At 34.4% G+C, this 21161-nt stretch overlaps 1 protein-coding gene across 2 annotated transcripts in view; it reads left to right on the forward strand.

The window, feature by feature from the left end:
• LOC101897930 (golgin subfamily B member 1) overlaps positions 1–21161 on the forward strand; it is an 89401-nt gene that overhangs the window by 24636 nt on the left and 43604 nt on the right. The window lies entirely within an intron of this gene.

Raw genomic sequence — 21161 nt, forward strand, 5'->3', positions numbered from 1 at the left:
TAGGAGATTATAAATCTTAGCCACTTTTTGGAAGAATTAGTGCTGGAAATCTGGGAGTACCGAAATAACCCGTTTTTAATAGGAAATAGCTTAATCGCATTTTCCTCAAAGGTCACGGCTATACTGACTTAGAATTTAGCCCTGATCATAGAGTGTTTCTCTCTCTCTCTCTCTATCTCTTAAATTTTAACAAATCTACATTTATTTTATAAATTTCAATATATTAAAATATTTAAAACTCTTCCCAAACAGAGATTATAAAAATAAATACAGAATAGGGACAAACCTGTTTCATCATTTCAATCTCGGCAGCCACATGACATAGACATTTTGAGCAATTCGATATCTGTTATAAAGACATTAAATCAATTATGGATTTTATCGGATAGGAAAATTATGTTGTTGTTGTTGTCAAAACGACAAAAACAAACAAATCTGTTGAGCAAACATTGTAAATGTCAGGTTTATTACAGCACCTAAAATATGGCTCTATCTCATTCTCTCCTTCCATTTCAATCTCTCCCCAAAATAAGCCCGAATTATCAATTCTCTTGAATACAAAATGTTACAGACTGATTGACTTTAGTCGATTTTTGTTTGTTTATTTATTTATTTATATTTTTTTGTAAAATTTATAGGATTAACTTTATGGTCTATTTAGCCTGTGTGCATGGAGCAGAGTGCGTGTGTATGTGTGTGTGAGTGAGTGTGCTCATGACAAACCTTACAATATTGACGCTTTTTGGAAAACCTGGCTGCATTTAATACTCAATCAAGCCGTAAAAAGCCAATTAATGGCTCTAAAAATTGTTTATAAACTTTTTTTGCTGTTGTTGTTGTTAATTTTTCATTTTGATTTCCTGCTTTCATTGAAAGTTTTTTTATTTTGATTTGTTTGACCAAAAGTGGTTGGCTGGCTGGCTGAATGACTGACTGACTAACCAACTGAGGTGTGTAACAGTAAAACTTTAAAACTTCAATCATCCAAAGTGCAAGAATGAAGCAGACAACCAAGACGACGAAGAAGAAGATATAAAAAATTAAGTACAATAACAACAAAAACTAAAAAAAAAATATTTGTGAAGTCACAAAGTTTAGGTTTAAAAGCAACTGTCTCTGCAAATCATGTGTCCCGTAAGGCTAAAGAACTTTACGCTTCATTACCACTACCGGCTGACTGAGTAGCTGGTCGGTTGGTTGAATGGCTGGGTTGGCTGACTGGCATACAACCAGCAACGCTAAATACCAAAAGTCATAGTGTAACGTATCAATTCTAAATACATACCGCAATTACCAAGATTGTTGTTATTTTGAAAAAAAAAAAAAAAAAAATAGAAATAAATAAAATTAACCTTAAGATAGGCAATGTGGACAATGGGGGATCCACTTAAGATAGTAGAGTTATAAACGACAGGTAATCAGGGTATATTCCCAAAATATTGGGAACTTGTCACATGACTCAATTTAGTTTATAAAATGTTTCTTTTTCCCACATGGAGCTCAATGTTGCCAACAGAATTATACTCTCACCCTCTTCCAATCTACGAGTATGTATATAAGAGAATAGCGAAATAACTGACTGAATGATCTAGAATCTACGCCCAGACAAAACGGATAAATGTTACAATTTTTCATAAGGGTCAATCTTGGTGTGCAGGCGTGTGATAAGGCTGGGGTTTTGGAAAAATGGACTAAAAGTACTAAAATGTACATAAAATTGAATACTTTGTATTGGACAAAGGGAATGAGCTAGAATCCTAATATTAGGAAGAGGAGCCACTGCAGGATAGATGTACCAAAGGGTTTTTGGAATTCCAAACTTAAGGTTACGGAAAAATTTAAAATGGTACTAAATTTCTAAAATGGTACCATTTGGTATTAAGTGAACGGACAGAGCAAAAAACTTGAAAGGTTGGAAAATAGAAAAAAATTGATATATGACGGTGGTTTTTGGAAAAGTGCACTAAGTGCGCGGACTGTACTAATTGGTACTAAATTTGGAACAACTTGATTTAGGGTAATGAAAAAATTTTGTATTGGGGTCCCTGTTTGTGAAAGTTTTATCATTTTTTTGCTATTATAAATGTTTGCTACAAGTGTCCGAAAAGTACTAAATGTAATGGAAAAGCGTCCTATATTTGTACTTAATGGTGCTAAATTTTGTATTGTGAGAAGAATTCGAAAATTTCATATTGGGGTCTCTGTTGGCATCTGGTGGTGGTCTTGTAAATGTGTACAATAATATTCGAAAAGTACTAAATGGTACTAATTTTGGATCACTGTTGGTGTCTAGGATGGATAGATGTAGATTGTTTTGGATATACAGGATGAGATAAAATAAACCGCAACAAAGTCAAACGGCATAATTTTTACATTTTTTTAATTTTATTGAATGAGACCAAAAAATGTCGGAAATAGCATCAAATTTTAGAATAAGTTTAGATTTGTTCGAATTGGTCACCTTTGGCACGAATTATGGCAAATGACACGCTGCCCGAATGTTGGTCTGCGGTACTTTGGTCCATTCCCGGCGAAGCGCTTGCTTGAGATGATCGACATTTTGGTATTTTTTAGTGCCAACCTTGCATTCCAAAATACCCCAGACACAATAGTCCAACGGATTGGTATCCGGAGTTTTAGGTGGCCATTGTGCGCTGGAAATGAAGCGAGGAACCTCATTTTATAAAAATTCTTGGGTGGCACGTGCAGAGTACGATGGTGCTGAATCCTGTCTGCGGCCAAAATGTTTGCGTCCCCAAGGCTTTAATACACCCTCCAGGATATTTTCGCGATAATATTCGGAATTTATTCTGATGTCACGGTCGATTAATCGAGTGTAGAGCCACCATCGGCTGTTATGGCGGCCCACATCATCACCATGGCCGGCGCTTGAGTTCTGGTGCCCAACCGAAGATGCACATTTTCAGCTGACCTCTTTGGCAAGTAAACACGATCATTTTGTTTGTTTACAAACTGCTGGGCAACGAATGTTTTCTCATCGCAGACGGAGATAACCAAATTCGGGAGTTCACCACTTTCGGCCAAGCGAAGCAACTCTTTAGCTCTTTTGAGTCTATTATCTTTCTGCGGCGGTGTAAGTTCTTGCACTTTTTGGAATTTCAATGGCTTTACCCCGAGCTCATTTTTCAATATTTGCCGAATGGAATATTTTGACAATATGTTTAGCTCACGAGCCATTTTTCGGCTACTGCGGCACATTTTTCGATCAAGTCGCTTCTTTACTTTTCGAACCATTTCTGCTGATATTGCTGTTTTCTTCCGTCCACTTCCTTGACGCTACCAGTATCAAGGTAACGAGCGATGGTACGAGACACAAAAGATTTATTTACATTTAAATACTGGAGAGCTCTAACGATAGTCAATTGTCGTTTTCCAGCCAAATATAAAGAAATCATACTATCACGCTTGAATTCCATCACGAATAACTTTTTTTCTAGAAAATTCTCCCCAAAATGCTTTTGTACGCTTGTAAACAATACAATGAGCTGTCACCGGAATAATTTTAACAGCTGTCGGACGATTGGCTTAGAAATGACAGCAGTCTGAAATTAGTTGCAGTTTTTTCATCTTACCCTGCACATACTAAATGTTACTAAATTTGATAATGAGTTATTGTATAGAGCTGGAATCCCGAAATTTGATATTGAGATCACTCTTTGTTTCCAGGGTTTATATATGGAGACGGTGAAATATTTTTGCACAGAAAAAAATGGATGCGGATCCATTGTGCAATGTTTCTTTCGGGTCAATCGAATACTCCCTTCTAGAGTTATTGTTCGCATCAAACAAAACATACAGAAGGAAATGGCCATATGTACTCCATATGTGCAAATACGGTTTTCGTTAAAGAGACATGGTGTCGAAAATAGCGATTTCGTTTAGGCGCATTTTGACTATCAAATGATATATGAGCCATAAGCCTTGAGGGAATACACAAACCTCTGGGGAGTTTTAGTTGCAAAACCAATTACCCAGCCAAGTGAAAATGTCTTTAAATATTTTTTTGGAATGATTTCAATTAATTACTTAATACCATTTTCGATGGTTATGCCAAGAAAATGTATAGTTTTCTATTTTTTGTTGTTAGTAAAACTAAAATTTATGGCAATCGAAGACCTTAAATTAAGATGCTCTTCATGCATAACAAAGTTTCAATGACATTTTATAAAAAAAAGAAATAAAAAAATACAAAAATGCAAAAAAAAAAAAAAAACGTAAAATAAAAGTTATAAAAACGATTTACCCATGTGAGAGAGTTCGTTGAACACTTTATTACATTAGACATACATATGTATGTATGAAAGTATAACCCACCCATGTAATTTCCATTCGAATACCTAGTAAAGAAATAACAAACCACAGAAGCGTACTGACCTTTGCCGATGTATGGGTGAGTGTTTTGAAGGGGTGTGTTGTGTAAAGGGGGGTTTGATGTTGATGTTGAATAGATAAATACATCCAAAACTGTCAAGCAAATCAAACAGTATTGACTCAATGTTTTTTGCCATTTGTTTCCAATAAGAAAAATAAATACGCTCTTGGCAGTTGGTTGCATAGTATTTAGTTTAAATACAAAAATATCAGATTACTAATAGGGTTATTGTCACCAGGATGGCTTGTATGCCAAGCCAGACAAATTGTGTAAGGGAAAAGAGTTTCCATTACATGAGGGGTTTAGTAATGATAAGGTTGGGAAGAGGTTAAAAGGAATAATTTGCTAAGGAAAACTATGATTTCAGGAGTGGAATTTTTTTTTTACAGTTATGAAATGTAATAATAATAATAACAATAATAATAAATTATAATAATAGTAATAATAATAATAATAATAATAATAATGATAATAATAATAATAATAATAATAATAATAATAATAATAATAATAATAATAATAATAATAATAATAATAATAATAATAATAATAATAATAATAATAATAATAATAATTCAGGCTGAACGAAAGCATAACAAGTGGAGAAAGATGTAAATGTTTATAAGTGCGGTTGTAAGATTTAGAAGACTTTCCAAGAGAATTTTAGTTTTATTTAATTCTTTGGTTCCTCTTCTATTGAGCTTACGATCTCGTCACTTGGGTAAAAAAATGTTTTTTGTCATAGAAGTTATTTTTAAAATAACTTCTGGGGAGAATATCCCAGACAAAAACAAGGGAACTGATGAGGATTGGTGGCTCTTTCCGAAACCTAGGTATTCCCTGCCTTACCCCCTGGTAAACATTACCATCGTTCTCCACTAATAAACAAACGTTGTTTTTATAAAAACAACAATAAAGGGATAAAGCCAGACCATTTTGCAACAACCAAATAATAATAATAATAATAATAATAATAATAATAATAATAATAATAATAATAATAATAATAATAATAATAATAATAATAATAATAATAATAATAATAATAATAATAATAATAATAATAATAATAATAATAATAATAACACTAATAATAATAATAATAATAATAATAATAATAATAATAATAATAAGAACAATAATAATAATAATAATAATAATAATAATAATAATAATAATAATAATTATAATAATAATAATAATAATAATAATAATAGTAATAATAATAATAATAATAATAATAATAATAATAATAATAATAATAATAATAATAATAATAATAATAATAATAATAATAATAATAATAATAATAATAATAATAATGACACTGAAATTAATATTAACATTAATAATAGCAAAATAACAGCCGATTTTGAAAGAAGAATGAAAAAAATAGAAGACTGGTGTATCGGCGTTTTGAAAGATTACATATCAAAGTTCGCCCTCTTCCACTTTTTTTTTGAAATTTTTGTATTAAGATTCCTTGTAAAACTTTCGTAGCACTTAGGTAAACACTATATTCGGCAGTATTGCAGATAAAAATTCGACCTTTTTTTGGTTTATAATTTCAACCCATAGCGTGGCAAAAAAAGGTTTTTTACCTTTTTTAAAAATATGGTTAAAAACTCCTTTTAAACGCGGTCGTATCGAGTCAAAATATTTTACAAAATAATTTCTCAAATAATTCTACTATACTATACTAAACGCCAGGAATTCATATACATATTTAATAATACATTTTAGGGTTAAATCCGCACTTTGTGTGAGTTTATGCAAAATTCACATACAAAACATAATTTTAGAAGGGCGATGTCAAAGCAAAAATAACAAAACAAATCTCAATTCCACTGCCTATCTAAAATATACTTGCATCAATGTTGCCAAAAAATATTTCCTATTTTTTTGGATCAATTTTTCCTCAACCTTCTTTCGAGTTGATACCTGAAAGTTACATAAAATTTCACTATAAAACTCAGAATAAACCATATACCTAGGACCTTTGGGAAAATTATATTCAACATTTATGTATTACAAATGAAAACATGTTAAATAGTATCGGTCGGTTTTGCCGACAGATGTATATCCCCAGCCTTGAGTGGGAGGTTCCGAAGCAGTTGGCCAATATTGATCAATTCGTATCTGACCTTAAACTGATATAAATATTACAAAGTGCCAGACTATATCGACTACTTCTTATACTTCGTATGAGATGTGTGCAATTTTTTGGAAAATGTGGAAACATGCGTGAGGTAACATTTTCATCTAATACAGATATTGGTATTGGGATGTGCAAAATTTGAGGGAAATCGAACATTTATATCAAATTTTATTCGAAATCATTACTTTCGATCAATCACATATTCATATCAGATTTCTGGTTAAGAGAAATATTTAGATATAGCAAGTCGTATAAAATCGCAGACTTGATTCGCAAGTTATAACTGATATAAGTATTGGAAATTGTGACCCTTTGTAGGTGAGGTCCCAGAAGAGGTTGATAGATATATATCATATTCACAACAGATTTTTCATTTTCAAAAATGTTTAAATGTGTGAAGTTTGAAGAGAGTAGGATGCTTATTTCGCTTTTAATGAGCGTTTGGTTTTTCAAAATTTTGAACCCTTTGTGGGGTAAGTACCAGAAATAGTACGCCGAAATATCCCATTTTCACAGCAGATATTGTGTTAGTAAAAATAATGACATGTGTCAAATTTGAAAAGAGCCGTATGCTTATTTCGGATTTTATGTTCGATTTGGTTATTCAAGACTTCGACCCTTTGTGGGGCAGGAATCAGAAGAAATGGTCCGATCTCTACCATATTTATAACAGATCTTGTATTGATAGAAATATTGAGATTTACCAAGTCTGAATGGAATCGGATGTTAATTTCGTGTTTTATGAGCTTCCTGGGTATTCAAAATTTTTACCCTTTGTGGGGGATGTACCAGAAGAAGTGGCCTGATATATCCCATCTTCACTGCAGGTCTTGTAAGTAGAAATAATGGAATTTGTCAAATATGAAGAGAACCGGATAATTATTTCGAATTTTTTGGGGTAGGAACTAGAAGGAATGGGCCGATCTCTACCATCTTTCTAACAGATCTTGTGTTGATTTTTACCCTTTTTGGGGGAGCTACCAGAATGTGCTGACCAAAATATCCCATTTTCATACCAGACCTTGGATTAATAAAAATAATGTGATGTGTGTAATTTGAAGAGAATCTGAAGCTTATTTCGGATTTTACGACCCTTTTGGTTTTTCAAATTTTTTACCCTTTGCGGGGGAGGTACCAGAAGAAATGGTCCGATCTCTACAATATTTACAACAGAACTTGTATTTATTTATCTGAATGGAATCGGATGTTAATTTCGTGTTTTATGAGCTTCATGAGCAATTAAAAATTGTTACCCTTTGTGGGGGAGGTACCAGAAGGAGTGGACCGATATTTTCCATCTTCACACCAGACCTGGAGTTAATAAAAATATTGAAATGTGTTTTATTTGAAGACAATCGGTCACTTATATCACATTTTATAAGAGTTATAACTATTTCAATTGTTGACCCTTTGTGGGGAAGGTACTTTAAAGGATGGACCGATATTGATCATTTTCCCACCTACCACTGATGAAAATATTAGGACATGCAAAATCAGATTATCCTTTCCCTTTCTGTGCAAAAAAATATATTTTTTTTAAATTTCGACCTTTTGCTGATAAAATTCCAAACCTTGTGATGATAAAAGTATTGGAATGTGTGTAATTTGAAGATAATCGGTCATATCGGTTTATAAGAGTTATAATTATTCAAAATGTTGATCCTTTATGGGGAAGGTACGTGATTGAATGTACCGATATTGAACATTTTCGCACCTAACCTATCACTTACGCAAATATTAAGATTTGGAATTTGGATTTTGGAGCAAAATCGGATTATCGCTTCTCTTTCTGTGCAGTAAATTATATTCATTGAAAATTTTGATATTTTGTGTGGGAGGTACCAGAAAGAGTGGACCGATATTGCCTATTTCCGAACTAGATCTACGTTTGATAATAATATTACGATGTACCAATTTTGGATTAAATCGAATCAAATCACTTCGAGAGTTATCGTGTACACCAGCCAGCCAGACGGACAACGTTCCAAAGAGTTTCAATTGATACATACCCTCTCAAGGCATATGGCTGATGGTATAAAAATACAAAATTGAATTCTTTATAAATTCTATTAAAATCTTAAAAATATTGAATATAAGGAGTTACCGTTATTTTTGTGTCTATCCGAAGACGTGGGCCTGCATAGGTAATTTTCTGCCACAGACTGTAGTACCCATTAAGAATTTTAAATACGAAATTTAAAATAATTCCGGTGAATAAAGTCGCTGAAAACAGAAAAATACCGAATATAGAGAGGTACGGTTATATGGGGGCTATACAAAGACCTGAACCTGCATATGCAATTTTCTGTCACAGGCTGTGTTGTAGCAGCTCATACAGCTGTGTCCGATCTGACTCTTCTCTGCCTCTAAGTTCAGTCTCAAAAAGAATGCAACCTATCCATAACGAGACTGGAGTTATGTGAGTAGGTTTGACTGTAATCCCATGGCGGCCGGTTCTATATATCGGATTGACTCGGAGGAACAAATCTACGACTAGGGGCCGCCTACCCAGCAAATACATGTTCGTGTTCGTCCTGCCAAAAAAAATATTTTTTGAAAATTTTGAGAACTTATGCGAGAGGGAGAGGAAGGAGTGGACCTGATTTTACTTATTTTCGAAACTGGTCTAATTTCAATAAAAGCACATTATTTATGAACTGATTTCAAAAGACTTGGCATTATAATCAATTTCAAATCATTTTCGATATTTCAAGCATTGTTAAAAAAGTTTATTAAATTGAGCCATTGAAATGGCTTCATTTTTACGAAAATTATATGGACAATGCAATAATTACAAAAAATAACTATATTTTACAATTTCAATTAAAAATAATTAAATTATTTTGCACTATCCCACATTGTTTAACCAACCAATCATTATGACGCTGGTGATGATGCGGCGGAGGATGGTGATGGTGATGAAGTGGAACAATGGCGCTCATATTACCTTTCAATTACCTGAGTTTGTTAATAAATTGGCCAAATATTTGAAATGTTTTTCATTTTCGTAATATCTTTTTTTTTTTTTTTTTTGATTGGGCTGAAAATAATATAATAAAAGCAGCAACAACAACAACAACGAAATAAATAAGCGAAAGAAAATTACAATAAAATCCATGCTCATATTGGCCAAGTAACCAAAACAATGGAGCGGCAACTATTTTACTCGATATTGTGAAAGCCGCCACCAATGTGCATTCCTAGCGCTGCGAAGAGAAACAGAAACCAAAACAAAAGGCAAGAAAAGAAGCGCAAACACACAAACACCCATAACGAGGTGGCTACATGCAAACAATTGTTTTTGGACTGACGGACTGACTCCCAGACAATTTGCCGACAGAAGGGGGCCGGCCCCCAGCTTAACAAAGCAGCAACAAAAATCTAAAGCATTCTGCTCTCCATTCACCATACATGGTGTTGGCTTTAATTAGACGCTATATAGAACAACAACAAAAACAACAACAACACTAAAACAGACCGACAACACCTATTCACACTCATAACTAACTATGCTCCAGAGCAACATTATCGATTGCCTGTGGACGGCGTCGACGTCTGGACCAAACCAAGGTGTAAAATTAGACAACAACAGCAATTTTCACATTTAGGTGAAGAAAAACTTAAACAGTTCATATTTTGTTTTAGTTTTTCCTTTTTTTTGTTTGCTGCTTGTCTGTTTAAATGTGTAAAATAAAACTTAAAGAAAAATGAAAAACGAAAAAAACTGAAATTTAGTTCATGAAATCCAAGTAGCCTGCTGCATACAAGGCAAAACAGTTTACAGCTCTATAGAATTTTTGCTTTTGTGTTGTAAAGAAAAATGAAAAAAAAAAAAAAAAAAAAACAACAACAAGAGGTACTTAATACTCGGTGCTATTTAATATCAGTATGGTCATGCTTGAAATCTTGATAGTTATCCGCATTGGCTCCTAGTGTGTGTTTCTGTCAGACAAAGCAAAACAATCTGCAAAACTGAGATAACAATTCTGAGGGACACAGTGTTTGGAATTAGAAAATAAATAAGAAAAATATTCAGGATTGTCTAAAATTTGGGATAGGAGGAACATAGATAGTCTGAAAGTAAGAAAAGGACAAATTTGGTGTTTGGGCGCCACTCTGATATATACTTTTCGATATTGAATATATTAACTTAACTACTTTTCAAGTAGCTGGACACAGTGTTTGGAATTAGAAAATAAATAAGAAAAATATTGAGGAATGTCTAAAATTTGGGATAGGAGGAAGATAGATAGTCTCAAAGTAAGAAAAAGACAAGTTTGATGATTGGGCGCCACTCTCACATACACTTTTCGATATTAAATATATTAACTTATCGCTACTTCAGAACATTCAACACTCAACACTCCTTTTCAAGTAGCTGGACACAGTGTTTGGAATTAGAAAATAAATAAGAAAAATATTAAGGAATGTCTAAAATTTGGGATAGGAGGAAGATAGATATTCTAAAAGTAAGAAAAATACTGATTTGATGATTGGGCGCCATTCGCACATATACTTATCGGTATTAAATATATTAACTTTTCGCTACCTCAGAACATCCGGCACTTCTTTTTTAGTAGCTGGAGCACGCAGCTTCTCTTCTGGTTTGTAAAGCTGAGTAGATTTTCGTCATCTCCCGGGTATTATTTCCCTTACCATGATAGCACCCATGGTTGATGATTTATAAGCGGTTCGGAAGTTATTGTCAAACTATCGATGGACGCGGGTTTTTATAAAATCCCCAAATAGTCAAAAAAGGGCCCATTATGGGGGTCAACAAAATTAATGTCAAATTATATCTGAAACTCTTACCTTTCCAAAAACCACTGGAAAAAAATCAAAAAATTGAAGAGCATTTGCTCAACTAGGGTTAAGCCCAGAGAGTCATCGTTAAATCGACTTAGAATTATATGCTGATCATGAATTTACAGGGTGAGATAAAAAAAACTGCAAAAAAGTCAAACGCCATAATTTTTAATTTTTTTTTTAAATTTCATTGAATGAAAGCAAAATATGTCGGCAATAGCTTCAATTTATTTTAAAATAAGTTGAGATTTGTTCGAATTGGTCACCTTTGGCATAAATTATGGCCTCCAACGGATTGGTATCCGGAGATTTTGGTGGCCATTGGGCGCTGGAAATGTAACCATTCTTGGGTGGCCCTTGCTGAGTGCGATGGTGCTGAGTCCTTTTGGAAAGGCCAAGGTCTGCGGCCATCACCATGGGCGGCACTTGAGTTCTGGTGGCCAACCGAAGGTGCACATTTTCAGCTGACCTCTTTGGCAAGTAAACACGATAATTTTGTTTGTTTACAAACTGCTGGACATCGAATGTTTTCTCATAGACTTTTGATGTCTATTTTCTTTCTGTTTCCGGTGCAAGTTCTTGAACTTTTTGGAATTTCAATGGCTTTACCCCGAGCTCATTTTTCAATGTTTGCCGAATGGAATATTGCGATATGTTCAGCCCACGAGCCATTTTCGGCCACTGCGAAGCGGGTTTCGATCAAGTCGCTTCTTTACTTTTTGAACCATTTCTGCTGATGTTGCTGTTTTTTTTTCGTCCACAAATATGAAGAAATCACACTATCACGCTTGAATTCCATCACGAATAACGTTTTTTCTGGAAAACTCTCACCAAAATGTTTTTGTACGCTTTTAAACAATATAATAAGCTCTCACGGACGAGTGGCTTAGAAATGATAGCAGTTTGAAGTTGGTTGCAGTTTTTTCATCCCACACTGTTTTGTGGCATAGACCCATAGTGGCACTCATGGTGACATAGACCAGCAATAACTTGAAGAAAATGTCTCTATTGTTAACGAAGTTTTTATGCCCTCCATCATTCTATGGACGTTTTGTAACTCCACGAAATACTCTTTTTGTAATTGAGTTTGCTCAATTTTTCTCCCATAACCACTCCCGCTCGAATTTGAGTGAATTTCAATCTTTGTTTAAATTCGAGCGAGTTTCTCGGTGGTCTACTGATTATTTATGTGGCAATAATCATAAAAATACCGAATATGGGGAGATACCTTTATATAGTGGCTATACAAAACGTGGACCAATATATGTACAATGTCCCGCCACGGAAGCTAGAACCCATTATGAACAACAAATGCCAATTTTTGGACAAATCCGGAAAAAAATGTGGCAAATAGCATCAAAATACCGAATATCGGGAGGTAGCTTCCATGGAGGCTATACGAAAACGCGGACCTACATATTCAATGTTCTGCCAACGTCCGGGTTCTACCCCACCCCCCCAAAAAAATATTTGTTTCCGGGAATCAATGTACCAATACCTACCACTGAAAAAGATAATTCAAGAAAAAATTAAAGAGTTTTTACTAATCCAGAGTTAAGCTCAGACAGGCACACTGCTATCGTTCAATCGACTTAGAATTTTATGCTGATCATAGAGTATATATATATATATATATATATATACATATATATATATATATATGTATATATATATATATATATATATATATATATATATATATATATATATATATATATATATATAATGGATCTATGACGACTATTTAGATGTGTTACAAACGGAATGACAAATTTAATATACCCTCCTTACCAAGGTTCTGTATGAGGTATTCTGTCTACAGGATGCTTGTAGGAGGTCTTTAGTCTATAAAATACCTGTTTGAAGTCTTCTGTCTACAGAACGCATGTAAAAGGTCTTCTGTTTATAGAAGATCCGTGCGATCTTCCGTAAGAGGTTTTCTGTCTACGGAAGACCTATGAGAGGTCTTTTAATTTTTAGAAGTCTTCTGTCAATTAGAGGTCTTCTGTCTATTGGGGACCTATGGTTCTCGAATAATACGTGGTATTACACCGAAACTAAACTAACAATACTAAACAACTGACAATAGGGATCTGTAAGTGAGAGTAATATCGATTGCAATCGATTACACTACAATATAAAGAAGATCGTCGAAGCTGTTATAAGACACCTTCTGTAGTTATAGTGGTAAGTTATTTTTAAGGAATAAAACCTTTCTAATTCGGAAAGGGCCTTGATGTTCATAACGGACTATATGCTTGACTGCCGTGCACATTTTCGTTGTGTCTCAATTCGGTTCATCACGATGACAATGATATTTTCTTAAATTATTAAAGCTCATAATCTTACATATTAATATGCATAAAATATCGTAACCAAATAAACACAACTGTGCTGTTACAGGGTGTGAAAACACAAGAGTATGGAGGTACTCATCTATGACCGTAGACCACCAGCAACCATGATCATATATGGCTAGCATAGTGTTCATGGCCCAAGTATTGGCCAAATATGGTGGCCAGTCATATTATCTAAGTAAGTAAGTGTGTATGTATGTCTATGGCTCATAATTAAAACAAACAGTCATATTAAACGCCAGCAATAAGGAAAAAAATGCTGACAATGCGTTTAATGTTGTCCTCATCTTCTGGCATGGTGGACAATCTCAAATTCATTGTCATTCTGTTCAGTTATGGTAGTGTAATATTAAAGAGCCATGTTGTTGTTATTGTTTGCTATTTTATTGTTATTTAATTTATTGTAATATTATTATGTTTTTAATACGTCACCAAGAAAAGAAAACAAATACTTTGTGTGAAGTCTTAAATTGTCATGGCGGAGGTGGGCATAAAACCATATTGGCCCAAATATGTAATCCCTCACTCGCCCTCCTTCCGCTGTCACACAATTAATAATATTTTATTGATGACAACTTCTTGGGCCATATATTTCCATGGGCTTTGTTTGTTTTTGTAAGTGTTTGGCCACCCATAACTCATTTGCATGTCTCGAATCTAAAACTTAAATTTGAAGTCGAAAATGGTTTTTCGTTTCGTTTTTTTTTTTGTGGGTGGGAGGGTTTTTTTCTCTTATCTGAGAAAATCGTGTTACACTAAATTGTTTCGCTAACCATGGCAACGTTTAAGTTTTGTTTTGATTTTGCGTGATATCCAGTCGATTGCGGAGATTGCTTTGCTTGGTTAATTGCAATTTAAACACGCCATAAATCAATGAAATGCTTAGGTATTTATGTAAATGCGCACATTTTTTGGGCGAGGAGGAAAGGATTTGGAATTTATTAAATAAATGTATGTGTTAACAGAATTAATATCGTAAATATATTCAAAATCCAAGCTAACAAAGTGGTAATTTAGAGAAAAGTTATGATTTTAATTTTATGATTGAAATTGGTAATATAGCGGAAAGTTCCCGAGTGTCTCCCATTTTAAAGTTTTCTGAAATATTGTAACGTTGCTGAGTTATTCTGCCGGAAAATCTGTTTTGGGGCTCGTTGGTGGTTGCAATCGCATAAGGTCTCTTACTAGGAACAAGGAGAGAAGAATAATTTCAATCCAGCAAATTTTCTACTAATTCTCTCGGCTTTTAAGTCAGGGAGATATAAATTGCTTTGTGTATTTGAGTTACAGTGGCTGCACCACTTTTAATTCGTAGAACCATTGTCAGCTTTCCCAGAAGTCTAAAATGGCTACGGAACAGGGCTACCAAATCAGCTTCTTTTGGATGTTTATCCTTTAAAAAGTCTACAAAATGTTCTTTTTTTTTTAATTTACAAGTGCGGCTAATCGTATTTTGAAATCGAAAACACTAAAAGTCGAATCGTCTTTTGGTATTTCGTAAAAATAAAACAAGTTCAACGACATCATCTGATTTTGCAACCAACGACTTTTATACCCTCAGCCATATGGCTAGAGAGGGTATATTACATTTAATACATTCAAAACGTACCGTGCCTAGTCGAAATAACAGTTTTAGATCCTAGGTCTCTTTGAACAAAATCCATTTCAGGACATTTGGAGTCGATCTAGCAATGTCCATCCGCCTGTCTGTCTAGTTGGCTGGTGCACACGATACCTCTCGAAAGGAGTATCCGATTTTGTCCAAACTTGGTACATCGTAGCATTATTATCAAACTTAGATCGAGTTCGGAGATGGGCAGTATCGGCTCACTCCTCCTGATACCTCACAAACAAAAGGTCGAAATTTTCAAAAAAAAAAAAAAAAAAAAAAAAACTGCACAGAAAGAGAAAGGATAATCCAATTTTGCTCCAACTTTGCAAATTCTAATATTTACATTAGTGCTAGGTGAGGTGCGAAAACGGACCATATCACCTCACACACAAAGGGTATACATTCTGAACAATTATAACTCCTAAAAGATCTGATGTAAGAGTCCGATTATCTTCAAATTGCAAACATCACAATATTTTTATTATCTCAAAGTCCGTTGTTAAAATGGAAAATATCGGTCCACTCCTTCTGGTCTCTCCCCCACAAAGGGTCAATATTTTGAACTATTATACCTCTTATAAAATGTAATGTAAGAATCGGATTGTCTTCAAGTTGCACACATCCCAATATTTTTATTGATTCAAGATCTGGTGCTAAGACGGAATATGTAGGTCCACTCCTTGTGGTACCTCCCCCGCGAAGGGTCAACACTTTGAATAACCATGAAGCTCATAAAACGTGAAATTAACATCTGATTTCATTCAGACTCGGTAAATCTCAATATTTCCATCAACACAAGATCTGTTGTAAAGATGGTAGAGATCGGACTATTACTTCTGGTACATCCCCTACATTGGTTTCATGATTTTGAAAATCAAAACGCTCAAAGAAAGCGAAATAAGAATCCAAATTTTACACATATAAACATTATTGTTTCCGCATAATCTGTTTTGAATATAACATACAGGGTGGGATAAAAAAAACTGCAACAAAGTTAAACGCCAAAATTTTTAATTTTTTTTTTAATTTTATTAAATGAAAGCAAAAAATGTCGGAAAATCATTCGAATCATCAAATTTTAGAATAAATTTAGATTTGTTCGAATTGGTCACCTTTGGCACGAATTGTGGCCTTCAAACGGCCAATTAAAGCGTCACACTCTGTCCGAATGTTGCTTTGCAGTATTTTGGCCCATTTCCGGCGAAGCGCTTGCTTGAGGTGATCGACAGTTTGATATTTTTTAGTGTCAACCTTGCTTTCCAAAATACTCCAGACACAATAATCCAACGGATTGGTATCCGGAGATTTTGGTGGCCATTATGCGCTGGAAATAAAGCGAGGAACCAATGTCCAGGGTCTACGGTCAAAATGTTGCGTGCACAGGGCTTTAATACACCCTCCAGAATATTTTCGCGAAATATTCGGCATTTATTCTGATGCCATGGCCGATTAATACGAGCGGAGAGCGACCATCAACTGTTATGGCGGCTCACACCATCACCATGGTCGGCGCTTAAGTTCTGGTGGCCAACCGAAGGTGCACACTTCCGGCTGACCTCTTTGGCAAGTAAACGCGATCATTTTGTTTGTTTACAAACTGCTGGACAATGAATGTTTTCTCATCGGAGATGAAGAAAACCAAATTCGGCAGTTCACCACTTTAGCTCTTCTGAATCTATCTTCTCTCTGTTGCGGTGTAAGTTTTGGCACTTTTTGGAATTTCAATGACGAGCCATTTTTCGGCCACTGCGACGCAGATTTCGATCAAGTCGCTTCTTTACTTTTCGCACCATTTCTGCTGATGTTGCTGTTTTCTTCTGTCCACTTCCTTGACGTCGGGCTACGCTACCAGTATCGCGGTAACGAGCGATGGTACGAGACACAAACGATTCATTCACATTTAAATGCTAGAGTGCTCTAACGATAGCCACTTGTGGTTCTCCAGCCAAATGTAATGAAATCACACTATCTTGCTTGAATTCCATCACGAATATTTTTTTTTTTTTTTTGGAAAATTCTCACCAAAAGGTTTTTGTACGCTTGTAATCAATATATTGAGCTGTCACTGGAAAAATTTTAACAGCTGTCGGACTAGCTTAGCTTGGCTTAGAAATGATAGCAGTCTGAAGTTGCAGACTTGCATTTATTTTCATCTCACCCTGATACCTCACCCACAAATGGTCATAATTTCCATTACTTATATCTGCCATAACTTGCGAAAAGAGTCAGCGATTCTCTACAACTTGCTATATCTTAATATTTATCTCAATCAGAAGTCTGATATGAACATGGAATCTATCGGAATTTATGATTTCGAAATTTCGATTTCGAAAATTGGATATAAACGTTCGATTTTCATGTAGTTTTGCCCATACCAATATTTTTATCTGAATTAGATGAAGTATAAAAATGGATAACTTCGGTCGACTACATCTGGTACCACAGGCACATTTTAACATTTTTTTAAAAAGTATTACATACCTAAAGTGAAGGAAGTAGCCTATATGGTTCAAAACTAGCACATCGCAATATTTATATAATATTTATATAGGTCGAATACAAAATGGACAGTATTGGCTCATTCCTTCGGAACCTGCTCCATAGAGGGTAAACAGTTTGAATAATCATGACAGAAGTCAAAATATATTCAAATAATCGAACATTGGATGAGGGTATACATCTGTCGGCAAAACCGACTAATACGTTTTAACTTGTTTTGATATAGATTATATCCTAAAGTGGCGCCCAATTTAAGGTACAACTGATTTTGCACAATCTGTAACATTTTTATTGTTTTTAAATGAAAGAAAACATTTCGATGGATTTAATGTCAATGGATTTTTAAGTACATTTAAGGATCAGTTCAAACCGACTTGTCTTTTATTTTTATTTGAAAATAAAAATCAAAAAATGTTAGATATAAACCCATGTTTCCGATATAATTAACATCTAAATTTGGCGCCCAATCTTACGGCTACAACAGTATCCAACCAATCCTGTTATATTTCTTTTAGGTAGAGTCTCATTGTCAAATTATAGCTTCATTTGTGCACATTCAGAATAAATGGATAATTAGTTTTAAATATCTTTCTTTGATATTTTCTGAAAAATATATCCCATTGTCATTTTCTCCCTTCCAATCCATACTCTTCGGCCCATAGTGCGACACATTTATACATAACCCAACTACTCACACTTTTTTATTTAAAGTTAATGCCATTTAAATGTTACACTTTGGCATTTTCCCCTTGATGTTTTGTAGTTTTTTTATGGCGTTTTTTATGTTGCCTTTTCACTTTTGCTTTAATTTTTTTATTTTTTATTTTGTGTTGTTTGTTTAGATTTGAATTTAGAGACAAACTAACGAATAGATGGACAGACAGATAGATAGCGAGAGGCTAATGCTATGACAAAACTGTGAACAAATAAATGAATAAAACCCCCAAAAAATTAACTTCGCTTGCATTTTCCTTCTTGAATGTTCCGCAATTGCAAGGAAGGAGCGAACGACCAAATGAATGGTGGTAGTGGTGGCAATCTCTTATTTAGGTTGGTTGCCATTATTACCCGGTCTCTGTGGGCTTATGACCAATTGTGGGTTTTGTTGAGGTTTTCCTTATTTTTCTGTTTTTTTATTTTTAATTTCGTTTGCTGTCGTTGATTTTCATGTAGTTTTTCAATTTAATTTAATTACAAGAAGTGAAACAATGTCTATTTGAACACAAAACCTACAACAACAACAATAGCTACAATCAAAATTATGTGGGTAGGCCAAACAGCAGCATTGAATGAATGGATGGATCGTTGCTGTGCAACATGCAACAAGTTGTAAAGTAGCTGTTGTTTTTATTGTTGGCGTCGCCAACAATTGCCATGGGGGTGGATGGACCAAACGGAAAACATGAATTTAAGGTTAGTTGTGGATAATAATTTTTTATTTTATTTTGCCTTTCCCATTTATGAATACAGGGCATTCGGTAATTGAGTAAATTAACACTTCGAAAAGTAAATTGTTTTATTTGATTTCTAGACATTTAATAATTTTGGAATTTATTTTAAGAGCGAAAACACTTGATGTGATCCTAGAAACTTCAACCCTCAGAGGCATAAATATTAATAATTTTATGACGCACAACAATATGTCCTTATCCTACCAATATCCTTAAATCATAATGCTGTATGTTCTTCAATGTTATTAAAAATGTAAAAATACATGTTACAGGGTGACACATTATAGTTCAATTATATTTTTTTTCTAAATTTTATAAAAATATTTTGTTTGGCCCAAGGACGAACCCCATTGAAATTGGTGATAATAAAAACCTATATATAACTCTGATATATATTTTCGTCCTATTTGTTTTTTACTTTGCACCAAGTGTGTAATATTAGTCCAAATAGAATTGAATTTGCCACGTATGACCCCATTGGGCCTAGAAGCAGGTACCTCAAATTTGGTGAAAGTCGGTTCAGATATAGCTAAAGCTCCCATATACAGGGTGAGATGAAAAAACTGCAACCAACTTCAGACTGCTGTCATGGAAGTGGAAGGAAGAAAACAGCAACATCAGCAGAAATGGTTCGAAAAGTAAAGAAGCGACTTGATAAAAAATGTCTCGTGAGCTCAAAATATCGCATTACTACATTCGGCAAATATTGAAAAATGAGTGTAAGAACATATACCGCAACAGAAAGAAAATAGAATCAAAAGAGCTAAAGAGTTGCTTCGCTTGGCCGAAAGTGGTGAACTGGCGAATTTGGTTTTCTCTGTCTCCAATGAGAAAACATTCGTTGTCCTGCATTTTGTAAACAAACAAAATGATCGTGTTTACTTGCCAAAGAGGTCAGCTGAAAATGTGCACATACGGTTGGCCACCAGAACTCAAGCGCCAGCCATGGTGATGGTGTGGGCCACCATAGTAACCGATGGTCACTCTCCGCTCGTATTAATCGAACGTGCCATCAGAATAAATGCCGAATATTGTCGCGAAAATATTCTGGAGGGTGTATTATAGCCTTGGGCATGCAAAAATTTTGGTCGCAGACCTTGTACATTCCAACAGGACTCAGCACCATCGCACTCAGCATGCGCCAAGAATGGTTACAAAACGAGGTTCCTCGCTTCATTTCCAGTGCACAATGGCCAACAAAATCTCTGGATACCAATCCGTTGGACTATTAAGTCTGGAGTATTTTGGAAAGCAAGGTTTGCACTAAAAAATACCAAAGTGTCGATCACCTCAAGCAAGCACTTCGCCGGGAATGGGTCAAAATACCGCAGAGCAACATTCGGGCAGGGTGTGACGGTTTCATTGGTCGTTTGAAGGTCATAATTCGTGCCAAAGGTGATCAATTCGAACAAATCTACTAATCTACTAATTCTAAAATTTGATGCTATTTCCGACATTTTTTGCTTTCATTCAATAAATCAAAAAAAATGTAAAAATTATGGCGTTTGACTTTGTTGAAGTTTTTTTTATCTCACCCTGTATAGGTCTGAAAAAATCGTACTTTTAATTTTATTTTCTTTTTTTCTGAAATCATGAAGAGAAAGTCGGATAATGTTATATTTTTTTTACATTTTTGCAGTTTCTGGAACCGAACAATAATTCCTTAATTATGTAACAAATTCAGTAAATCCGGTCGAAGACGAGAACTATTTTTCTATAATATCCTGGCTTTTTTAAAATGCTAGATCTTGTATTTTTACAAAATACATCAAAAATGCATCTTTCCCGCTATAAGTTTCCAAGGAAAAATACATTTTACCGCTACCTCGCATCATAATATTTCCAACTCTCCATTCGTAGCATTTCAAAGCTTAATACGCGTGGT

This window comes from Musca domestica, unplaced genomic scaffold (genome assembly GCF_030504385.1).
Source record: "Musca domestica strain aabys unplaced genomic scaffold, Musca_domestica.polishedcontigs.V.1.1 15, whole genome shotgun sequence".
Lineage (NCBI taxonomy): Eukaryota > Metazoa > Arthropoda > Insecta > Diptera > Muscidae > Musca > Musca domestica.